General features: G+C 39.7%; 1 protein-coding gene across 1 annotated transcript in view; it reads left to right on the top strand.

The window, feature by feature from the left end:
• The window catches only part of LOC134910040 (adenylosuccinate synthetase isozyme 2), a 247,055-nt gene that overhangs the window by 78,224 nt on the left and 158,631 nt on the right, over nt 1–10,200 (top strand). The window lies entirely within an intron of this gene.

Below are 10,200 nucleotides of genomic sequence, written 5' to 3'. Positions count from 1 at the left end.
TATTTTTAATTTTTTGTTTTTTATTTTTTATTATTTTTTACTTTTTATTTATTATAAATATATTTATATTAATGGCCTTTATAGATCACACCCTTTGATTTTTTCTACCCTGATATATATAATATCTATTATATAAGTAGATTTATAGGTGGTCTATTGTTTTCGATATATATCATGGTAATGAAATCTTAATAGTACCCAAAGAATATATAATGGTCCCCATGTGGATCTAAAAATTTATCTAGCTTTGTCTCCTTAAATATCTTAATTGGGACTAAAAAGAGGGGGTGTGGGGGGGGGGGGGGGGGGGGTGTGGGAGGGTGGGAGGGAGGAAAGGTTGATGGTGGGAATTGTGGGGTATGAAAAATATTCCTTTAGGTTACAAGGCTGACTTAGAGATTACAGAACCAGAAAAAACCGGAGAAAACTTCTGATATTCTTTTTAGAGGAAGGATCTTCTATATTACCATATTAAGTTCCACTGATTCATTCAGCCCATCTGGAAATATGCTGTTCATTCTGAACATCCATAGGGTCTCTTGTTTACATAATTTTTTATATCTATCCCCTCCTCTTGATGTTTTTGGGATATGTTCTACCCCCAATCAGTTTTAAACAGGCTGGATTCCCTTGGTGGCAGTCACTATAGTGTTTAGATACACTATGAGTCTGAATTCTCTTTAAGATATTTCTGCGATGCTCTAGAAATCGAATTTTCAGAGAGCGGGTGGTTCGGCCTATATATTTTTTATCACAGCTACAAGTTAATAAATAGATCACATATGAGGTATCGCAATTAATAAATTGTCCGATCTCATTGTGTTTTCTCGGGGTCCTCTAGTTGAATTTTGTGGATCTTATTTAGAATGAAATTGCAAGTAATGCACCTGTTTTTTTCCACACTTATAGCAGCCCTTTGGTTTTTTGTAACCAGGTGAGGCTCTCCATATCCCTGCTACCTGAATCTTTAATGGGTCTGAGGTGGCTTGGTGCCAATAGATTCTTCAGGGATAAGTTCTTTTTAAAAATAAAACCGTGGGGTCTGTGGAAGGAAGGGGGAAAGGAAGGTATCCTGTCTAAGGATGTTGAAATTTTTCGAGACAATATTTCTAATTTCAGAATGGCAGTTATTGAAGGTGGAAATAAATGCCACCTCATCTTGGTTAGGATTAGTTTTTTTTGACCTTTTTACTGGGATCCAAAATCTGGTTCCTGTCTAATTTTCTAACTTCAGCTAATGCGTTTTTTTAACCAGTGGTTCAGGATATCCTCTGAGACAAAAGAGTCGTACATTAGCTTAGCTTGAGTCTCAAATAAGTTTTGTTCCGAACAGTTCCTTCGGATTCGTAGGAACTGACTTTTGGGATACTTCTTTTCCAAGGCATAAAATGTGCACTTTGAAAGTGTAGGTATGAGTCAGTACCGCACTTCCTTTGTGAAAGTTTGGTGGTACATATTTTTGGATTCCCTTATCTCCAGGGAGATATCAAGAAATGAGGTGAAGTGTGTGTGAAAAGTGTGAGTGAAAATCAAATTATATGTGTTTGAATTTAATTGATCCACAAAAGGTCTGTGCTAAAGTGATATCCCCATCCCAAATAATAAAAAGGTCATCTATATAGCGGCCATAGAGAACCAGGTTCGCGCCAAGCCACTGCCCCACACGAGTTTATCCTCGACCCTCACCCATGTAGAGATTAGCGTAGCTTGGCGCAAACCTGGTTCCCATGGCCGTCCCCCATCACCTGTAAATAATATGTGTCTAAAAACAAGAAATAAATTGTGCTGTAGGATAAATGATATTGAATCTATTATAAAGGTTTGATGTTTTGCCGTGAGATCCCCATCATTAAACAGTCTATTGGCTATGGTCCGAATACCCAAATTATGTGGAATATTCGAATAAAGACTTTGGACATCAAGTTGTGAGAAAAGCATATGAATCTCTCCACTTGATGTCCGTTAGCAGATTAAGAAAGTGTGTAGTGTCCTTTATATGTGACTTAAGTGATGACACCCGTGGTTGCAAAAATGAATCAACATAAAAAGAAAGATTGGACGTGAGGGAATCTATACCCCGAAATAATAGGGCGTCCTGGTGGTGAAGTGAGGGACTTGTGTATTTTGGAAGGTGATAATATGTTGGAACTGTGGGGTGTGTGCACATAAGGAATTGATATTCCTCCCTGGAGATAATCTCATCAGCCATTGCCCTGGTCAGAAGGACTCCCAAGTTCTATCATAAAGGTTTTTGAGGGGTCATGAGGCAATATTTTGTAACATTCCTCATTATTTAGTTGCCTGAGGGCTTCCCTAATATAATCTGTTTTATCTTGTATTACCAAGCCCACCCCCCTTTATCAGCCTCGTTTGATAATTATTGAACTATCTTTAGTTAGCTTCTTAATGGCCTGAATTTCCCACTTATTCAAATTTTTCGGTTTTTTTGCCAATTTACAGGAATTAGTACATAGACTTTTTAGATCCCCTAGAGTGGTCTATTATTTGGGATGGGGGATATCACTTTAGCACAGACCTTTGTGGATCAATTAAATTCAAACACATATAATTTGATTTTCACTCACACTTTTCACACACACTTCACCTCATTTCTTGATATCTCCCTGGAGATAAGGGAATCCAAAATATGTACCCACAAACTTCACAAAGGAAGTGGGTTACTGACTCATACCTACACTTTCAAAGTGCACATTTTATGCCTTTGGAAAAAGAAGTATCCCAAAAAGTCAGTTCCTACGAATCCGAAGGAACTGTTCGGAACAAAACTTATTTGAGACTCAAGCTAAGCTAATGTACGACTCTTTTGTCTCAAGAGGATATCCTGAACCACTGTTAAAAAACGCATTAGCTGAAGTTAGAAAATTAGGACAGGAACCAGATTTTGGATCCCAGTAAAAAGGTCAAAAAAACTAATCCTAACCAAGAATGAGGTGGCATTTATTTCCCACCTTCAATAACTGCCATTCTGAAATTAGAAATATTGTCTCGAAAAATTTCAACATCCTTAGACAGGATACCTTCCTTTCCCCCTTCCTTCCACAGACCCCACGGTTTATTTTTAAAAAGAACTTATCCCTGAAGAATCTATTGGCACCAAGCCACCTCAGACCCATTAAAGATTCAGGTAGCAGGGATATGGAGAGCCTCACCTGGTTACAAAAACCAAAGGGCTGCTATAAGTGTGGAAAAAAACAGGGTGCATTACTTGCAATTTCATTCTAAATAAGATCCACAAAATTCAACTAGAGGACCCCGAGAAAACACATGAGATCGGACAATTTATTAATTGCGATACCTCATATGTGATCTATTTATTAACTTGTAGCTGTGATAAAAAATATATAGGCCGAACCACCCGCTCTCTGAAAATTCGATTTCTAGAGCATCGCAGAAATATCTTAAAGAGAATTCAGACTCATAGTGTATCTAAACACATATAGTGACTGCCACCAAGGGAATCCAGCCTGTTTAAAACTGATTGGGGTAGAACATATCCCAAAAACATCAAGAGGAGGGGATAGATATAAAAAATTATGTAAACAAGAGACCCTATGGATGTTCAGAATGAACAGCATATTTCCAGATGGGCTGAATGAATCAGTGGAACTTAATATGGTAATATAGAAGATCCTTCCTCTAAAAAGAATATCAGAAGTTTTCTCGGTTTTTTTCTGGTTCTGTAATCTCTAAGTCAGCCTTGTAACCTAAAGGAATATTTTTCATACCCCACAATTCCCACCATCAACCTTTCCTCCCCCCCCCCCCCCCTCCCCCCCCCCCCCCCCCCCCCCCCCCCCCCCCCCCCCTCTTTTTTAGTCCCAATTAAGATATTTAGGAGACAAAGCTAGATAAATTTTAGATCCACATGGGGACCATTATATATTCTTTGGGGTACTATTAAGATTTCATTACCATGATATATATCGAAAACAATAGACCACCTATAAATCTACTTATATAATAGATATTATATATATCAGGGTAGAAAAAATCAAAGGGTGTGATCTATAAAGGCCATTAATATAAATATATTTATAATAAATAAAAAGTAAAAAATAATAAAAAATAAAAATAAAAAATAAAAAACAAAAAATTAAAAATAAATAATAAAATTAAAAATAAAAATCAAAAGATGAGATCTCTAAAGCTCAAAAATATATTTATATAAAAAAAGGGAGAGTCGAATATTCAATTACTAGGAGAATATATCAAAATTGATTAGTATTATTATCTACTGTTGGGATCTGAATGTAGGATACTGTAGAATTATAGTACTCAGTGAGAGTCATAAAGATTAAACTGTAGATATTTAAAATGATAAAGGTTGTCCAATGAAATTATATCTGTAAATATCTCATGCCCCGGTTTTTGTGAGCCAAGTCTGGAGAATTATGCAGACATCACAGTTTAAAATACCAGGCGACCAATTGTTTATATGGTTGCCAGGTTACATATCGAGTGGTTGGTCTGTGTGCGGAAGTGACATGGTCCGGCAGGCTGCCTTCATTAGACACAGACACGGATGTGCCGTGTTTATATGGTTGCTAGGTAACGGACCGGGGATTTGGTCCGTACGCGGAAGTGACGTGTTCTGTGCCCGAGGTCTGTTTATTAGACACGGACACAGATACGTCGTAAATGATCGGCTTCACTCTCTATATAAGAGCCGGGGTTACTTAACAGGCGGGAGATAATTGATTAACTAGCAATGGTTTAAATGAATTTTAGATCTCTGTGCTAATGAGATCTTTAGAAAAGTCCCTGAAATGGAGGTTGCTAAGCAACAGTATGGTTTGACCCGGAAGGGATTTAAGATCCTGAAGTCATAGGAAGTCTGTGATTAGTAAGAAATAGATTAACCTGGAAATAATTGATATGAATGAAATTGTTTTATTTCTCAGTTTTAGATATATTATGAATTAAACCATATAGTTTGATTGAGTCTGTCTTGCACTAAATTATACACATTTTCTGTACGCATTATGTGGAGGAGATTGACCATTTTTTGGAGCTGAATGGATTAACAGGTGGAGCCAATCAGCAGCCATCTTAGGGTATAAAAATAGAAGCCCTCACACTGTTTAGATCATCTTTGAGAAAGCTGCAGGTTCTGCAGCGAAACGCGTCAGATGTTTTGAATTCTGGATCACTTTCATCAACTGGGAGCTACACTTACCATATCCGGATCTTTAGTGGACTTATACGAACTACGCCAAAAGGAACAGGTGAACAACTTGCCAATTGGTAACACAGCCCTACTACTCAGCATTGAGGACTCCGCACACTGGTGAGGATATAAGAGTGTTTTGGTTCTACCCACTAAAAGGGACGCTATCCAGAGAACCCCCTCCTCCAGCGGTAATATACTGTGGCATTGCAGCCATCAGGACTGTGCTAAAAAGTTTACCTAATTCCAATATCAACAATAAGTCCACATAAATTAAGAAATACGGATAAGTGTAATTAAGGTAGCTCCATGGTGATTCTGTTCTGCTGCAATTTTATCATTTTCATTTGTTATTAATTTTATCTATACATTACATGTATTTTAATAAATTATTATCTTTTTTCACCTAATCCATTCAGCTCCACGTGTTCCTATCTCCACCATAGTTAATGATTATAACTGGCGAATTCTTTATAACACACAGCGCTGCTATCTTTGTTTGTTGTCTATCGTATACAATAAAACCCCTTTGACAGATGGGTTCTCACCAGACGAAATGGTCTACCAATAATAGTAGACAACAGCGTTTGTTATATGAAATACAACCAGGCATCTCCAGGAGTCGTCATAAACGGCCAGGTGAGAGCTCCACGTGTCCCCTGCTACCTCCACCAACGCGTTTCGATAACTGGATGTTCTCTTTTTCAAGGTGTAGGTTGTAGCAAGAAGACTGAGGTATTTATCCCCATCTCAATTACCTTTCTCTAATACCAGACATGTATTACCTAATTACTAAACATCCTATGTACATTGAATGCCACATCATATGGAAAAAATCCATTTCGTATATTCCCTTTTGGCCCTGGATAAGTCCATTTCCCGCCTTGACGATCATACTCCGCTCCCCGGAAGTGACGTAACGGAAGTCGTTGGCAATAGTCCGTTCCGTAAACATTCCTCTCTCCTAAGGGCGGAAGTATCATGTCCAATGACGTCAAAGCTTTAACTTCCTGTCCCATCTTATAACAGGAAGTGACGACGGCGCTGTCATTACTCTCGATCTCGCGATATACCGCTCCCGCGACTCGATGGTGAGATTTATGGTTGGTGTCCATAGCAACCATTGCTCGTTTCACATTTGTAGCCGCCGTCATCGGGATTTGGAGAGCTCCAGAGACTCACCAACTATGGCTACTGATTAGCATTCCGTACTACATTCAGCGCCATTTTATTGTGGCCCAAAAAATACATGTAAATAAAAATAAGAAACAAAGATTAAAATCAATTTAAAATGCGCAATTAAAATGCAAGACAAACTTAAACAGTGTATTTGATGAGAAATTTAAAGAAACCATTTGGTTTCAAAATCTTTATTCAATCCCCCAGGTTCTAAGGTTTTGAATCTAAATATGGTCTGCATTTCCATCCTTGCCAATTGCCTCTGCGGATCTCCTCCTCTAGCATTTGGTTTGATACGCTTCAGTGCATAGAAATTCTTGATTTCTTTAGGATTACAGCTATGTACCTTTTTAAAATGTGCAGACAAAGCATGGGTCTCCAATCCTCTTTTAATATTTCGGAGATGCTCTCCTATTCTAACTTTTAGAGCCCTACTGGTGCGTCCTATATAGAACTTGTTACAACTGCACTCCATACAATAAATGACATTCATGGAATGACAGGTCAGAAATTATTTTATAGTGCACTTCCTTCCATTGATAATTACCTGTGTCTTTTTATTTCCAAAGGTATTGATTATACTTTTACATGCTATATAGGATCCACATCTGTAAAAGCCCTCAGATGTTATTATTGGTCCTATTGGATTCACTTGGTGAAAGCTATGGACCAATCTGGACTTTAGATTAGGAGCCTTTCTGTATATACACACAGGTTTCTCAGGTAAATCAGCTCCAATAATGGGGTCTTTTTTTAGAATCGACCAATGTTTCTTTAAAATATTTTGGACCTTCCTGTGCTGCGAAGAGTAATCAGAAATAAAGGCCCATTTATATCTATCATCTGAATCATTACTTTTATCTCTTTTAGGCATTAGCAAATCAGTTCTATCCAATTTAAAGACATCCTTTAATGATTTTCTGATGGAGTCTTCATCATATCCACAGTTAACAAAACATTCCTCCATTGCGGAGGCTTGTGCCATGAAAACTGACTGATCCGAACAGTTCAGCTTCAGTCTTTTAAACTGACCGACCGGGACACTATTCAGCCAATTTTCATGATGGTAACTGAGTTTATAAATATAAGATCTAGAGTCGGTGGGTTTGATGAAGGTTTTAGTTTTAATAAATCCCTCATCCACATAAATTGTGAGGTCTAAAAAGTTAACCTCTTTTTGACTCGCATCGAATGTTAATTTTATGTGGTTTTCATTATCATTAAGATAAGAACAAAATTAAATCCAGAGTCGTTTCCTCCCTCCCATATAAACAGAATGTCGTCTATATATCTATGCCAGGACACTAGGTTCGCCCCATGTGCATTCTCAGACCATATATAACGGTCTTCCCATGCACCCATGAAAATATTAGCGTAACTAGGGGCAAACCTAGTGCCCATGGCAGTACCACATTTCTGTAGGAAAAACTCGTTCTTGAATAGGAAATAGTTATTATATAAAATAAAACTAATACCTTCAAGAATGAATTCTTGCAAATTTACTGGATAAGTGGACTTCAACATGGTTTCCTTTACTGCTTTCAAGCCTTGCTGATGGTCTATTATAGTATATAACGCATTAACGTCAGCGGTTACTAAAATATAGTTTTCTTTCCAAATGATATCTTTGAGGATTTTCAAGACATCAGCCGTGTCTTTCAAATGGGACCGATTAAGTGTCACAAAGGATTGAAGATGCGAATTAATTATTTGAGACAGATTTGCAGTTAATGATTCTACCCCTGATATTATGGGTCTTCCCGGTGGATTGATGAGACTCTTATGCAATCCACCGGGAAGACCCATAATATCAGGGGTAGAATCATTAACTGCAAATCTGTCTCAAATGATTGATTCACATCTTCAATCCTTTGTGACACTTAATCGGTCCCATTTGAAAGACACGGCTGATGTCTTGAAAATCCTCAAAGATATCATTTGGAAAGAAAACTATATTTTAGTAACCGCTGATGTTAATGCGTTATATACTATAATAGACCATCAGCAAGGCTTGAAAGCAGTAAAGGAAACCATGTTGAAGTCCACTTATCCAGTGAATTTGCAAGAATTCATTCTTGAAGGTATTAGTTTTATTTTATATAATAACTATTTCCTATTCAAGAATGAGTTTTTCCTACAGAAATGTGGTACTGCCATGGGCACTAGCTTCGCCCCTAGTTACGCTAATTTCTCTAAACGTCCTAGTGGATGCTGGGGACTCCGTCAGGACCATGGGGATTAGCGGCTCCGCAGGAGACAGGGCACAAAAATAAAGCTTTAGGATCAGGTGGTGTGCACTGGCTCCTCCCCCTATGACCCTCCTCCAAGCCTCAGTTAGGTTTTTGTGCCCGTCCGAGCAGGGTGCAATCTAGGTGGCTCTCTTAAGGAGCTGCTTAGAAAAAGTTTTAGGTTTTTTATTTTCAGTGAGTCCTGCTGGCAACAGGCTCACTGCATCGAGGGACTTAGGGGAGAGAAGTGAACTCACCTGCGTGCAGGATGGATTGGCTTCTTAGGCTACTGGACACCATTAGCTCCAGAGGGAGTCGGAACACAGGTCTCACCCTGGGGTTCGTCCCGGAGCCGCGCCGCCGACCCCCCTTGCAGATGCTGAAGATTGAAGGTCCAGAAACCGGCGGCAGAAGGCTTTTCAGTCTTCATGAAGGTAGCGCACAGCACTGCAGCTGTGCGCCATTGTTGTCACACACTTCACACCATTAGGTCACGGAGGGTGCAGGGCGCTGCTGGGGGCGCCCTGGGCAGCAATGTATAATACTTTTTATGGCTAAAAAATACATCACATATAGCCCTTGAGGCTATATGGATGTATTTAACCCCTGCCAGATATCTCAAACTCCGGGAGAAAAGCCCGCCGGAATAGGGGGCGGGGCTTATTCTCCTCAGCACACAGCGCCATTTTCCTGCTCAGCTCCGCTGTGAGGAAGGCTCCCAGGACTCTCCCCTGCACTGCACTACAGAAACAGGGTAAAACAGAGAGGGGGGGCACTTTTTTTGGCGATATTTTATATATTTAAGCTGCTATAAGGATACAACTCTTATATAAGGTTGTTCCCATATATATTATAGCGCTTGGGTGTGTGCTGGCAAACTCTCCCTCTGTCTCCCCAAAGGGCTAGTGGAGTCCTGTCTTCAATAGAGCATTCCCTGTGTGTCTGCTGTGTGTCGGTACGTGTGTGTCGACATGTATGAGGACGATGTTGGTGTGGAGGCAGAGCAATTGCCGATAATGGTGATGTCACCCCCCAGGGAGTCGACACCGGAATGGATGGCTTTGTTTATGGAATTACGTGATAATGTCAGCACATTACAAAAATCAGTTGACGACATGAGACGGCCGGAAAACCAGTTGGTACCTGCCCAGGCGTCTCAGACACCGTCAGGGGCTGTAAAACGCCCTTTACCTCAGTCGGTCGACACAGACCCAGACACGGACACTGAATCTAGTGTCGACGGGAAGAAACAAACGTATTTTCAAGTAGGGCCACACGTTATATGATCACGGCAATGAAGGAGGCTTTGCATATCTCTGATACTGCAAGTACCACAAAAAGGGGTATTATGTGGGGGGTGAAAAAACTACCTGTAGTTTTTCCTGAATCAGAGGAATTGAATGATGTATGTGATGAAGCGTGGGTTAACCCAGATATAAAAGTGCTAATTTCAAAAAAGTTATTGGCATTATACCCTTTCCCGCCAGAGGTTAGGGCGCGCTGGGAAACACCCCCTAAGGTGGATAAGGCGCTCACACGCTTATCAAAACAAGTGGCGTTACCGTCTCCTGATACGGCCGTCCTCAAGGATCCAGCTGATAGGAG

The sequence above is a fragment of the Pseudophryne corroboree genome, chromosome 4 (genome assembly GCF_028390025.1).
Source record: "Pseudophryne corroboree isolate aPseCor3 chromosome 4, aPseCor3.hap2, whole genome shotgun sequence".
In the NCBI taxonomy this organism is placed as follows: domain Eukaryota; kingdom Metazoa; phylum Chordata; class Amphibia; order Anura; family Myobatrachidae; genus Pseudophryne; species Pseudophryne corroboree.
Note: the sequence above shows the minus strand (reverse complement) of the source record. Positions and strands in the feature narration are given on the sequence as shown.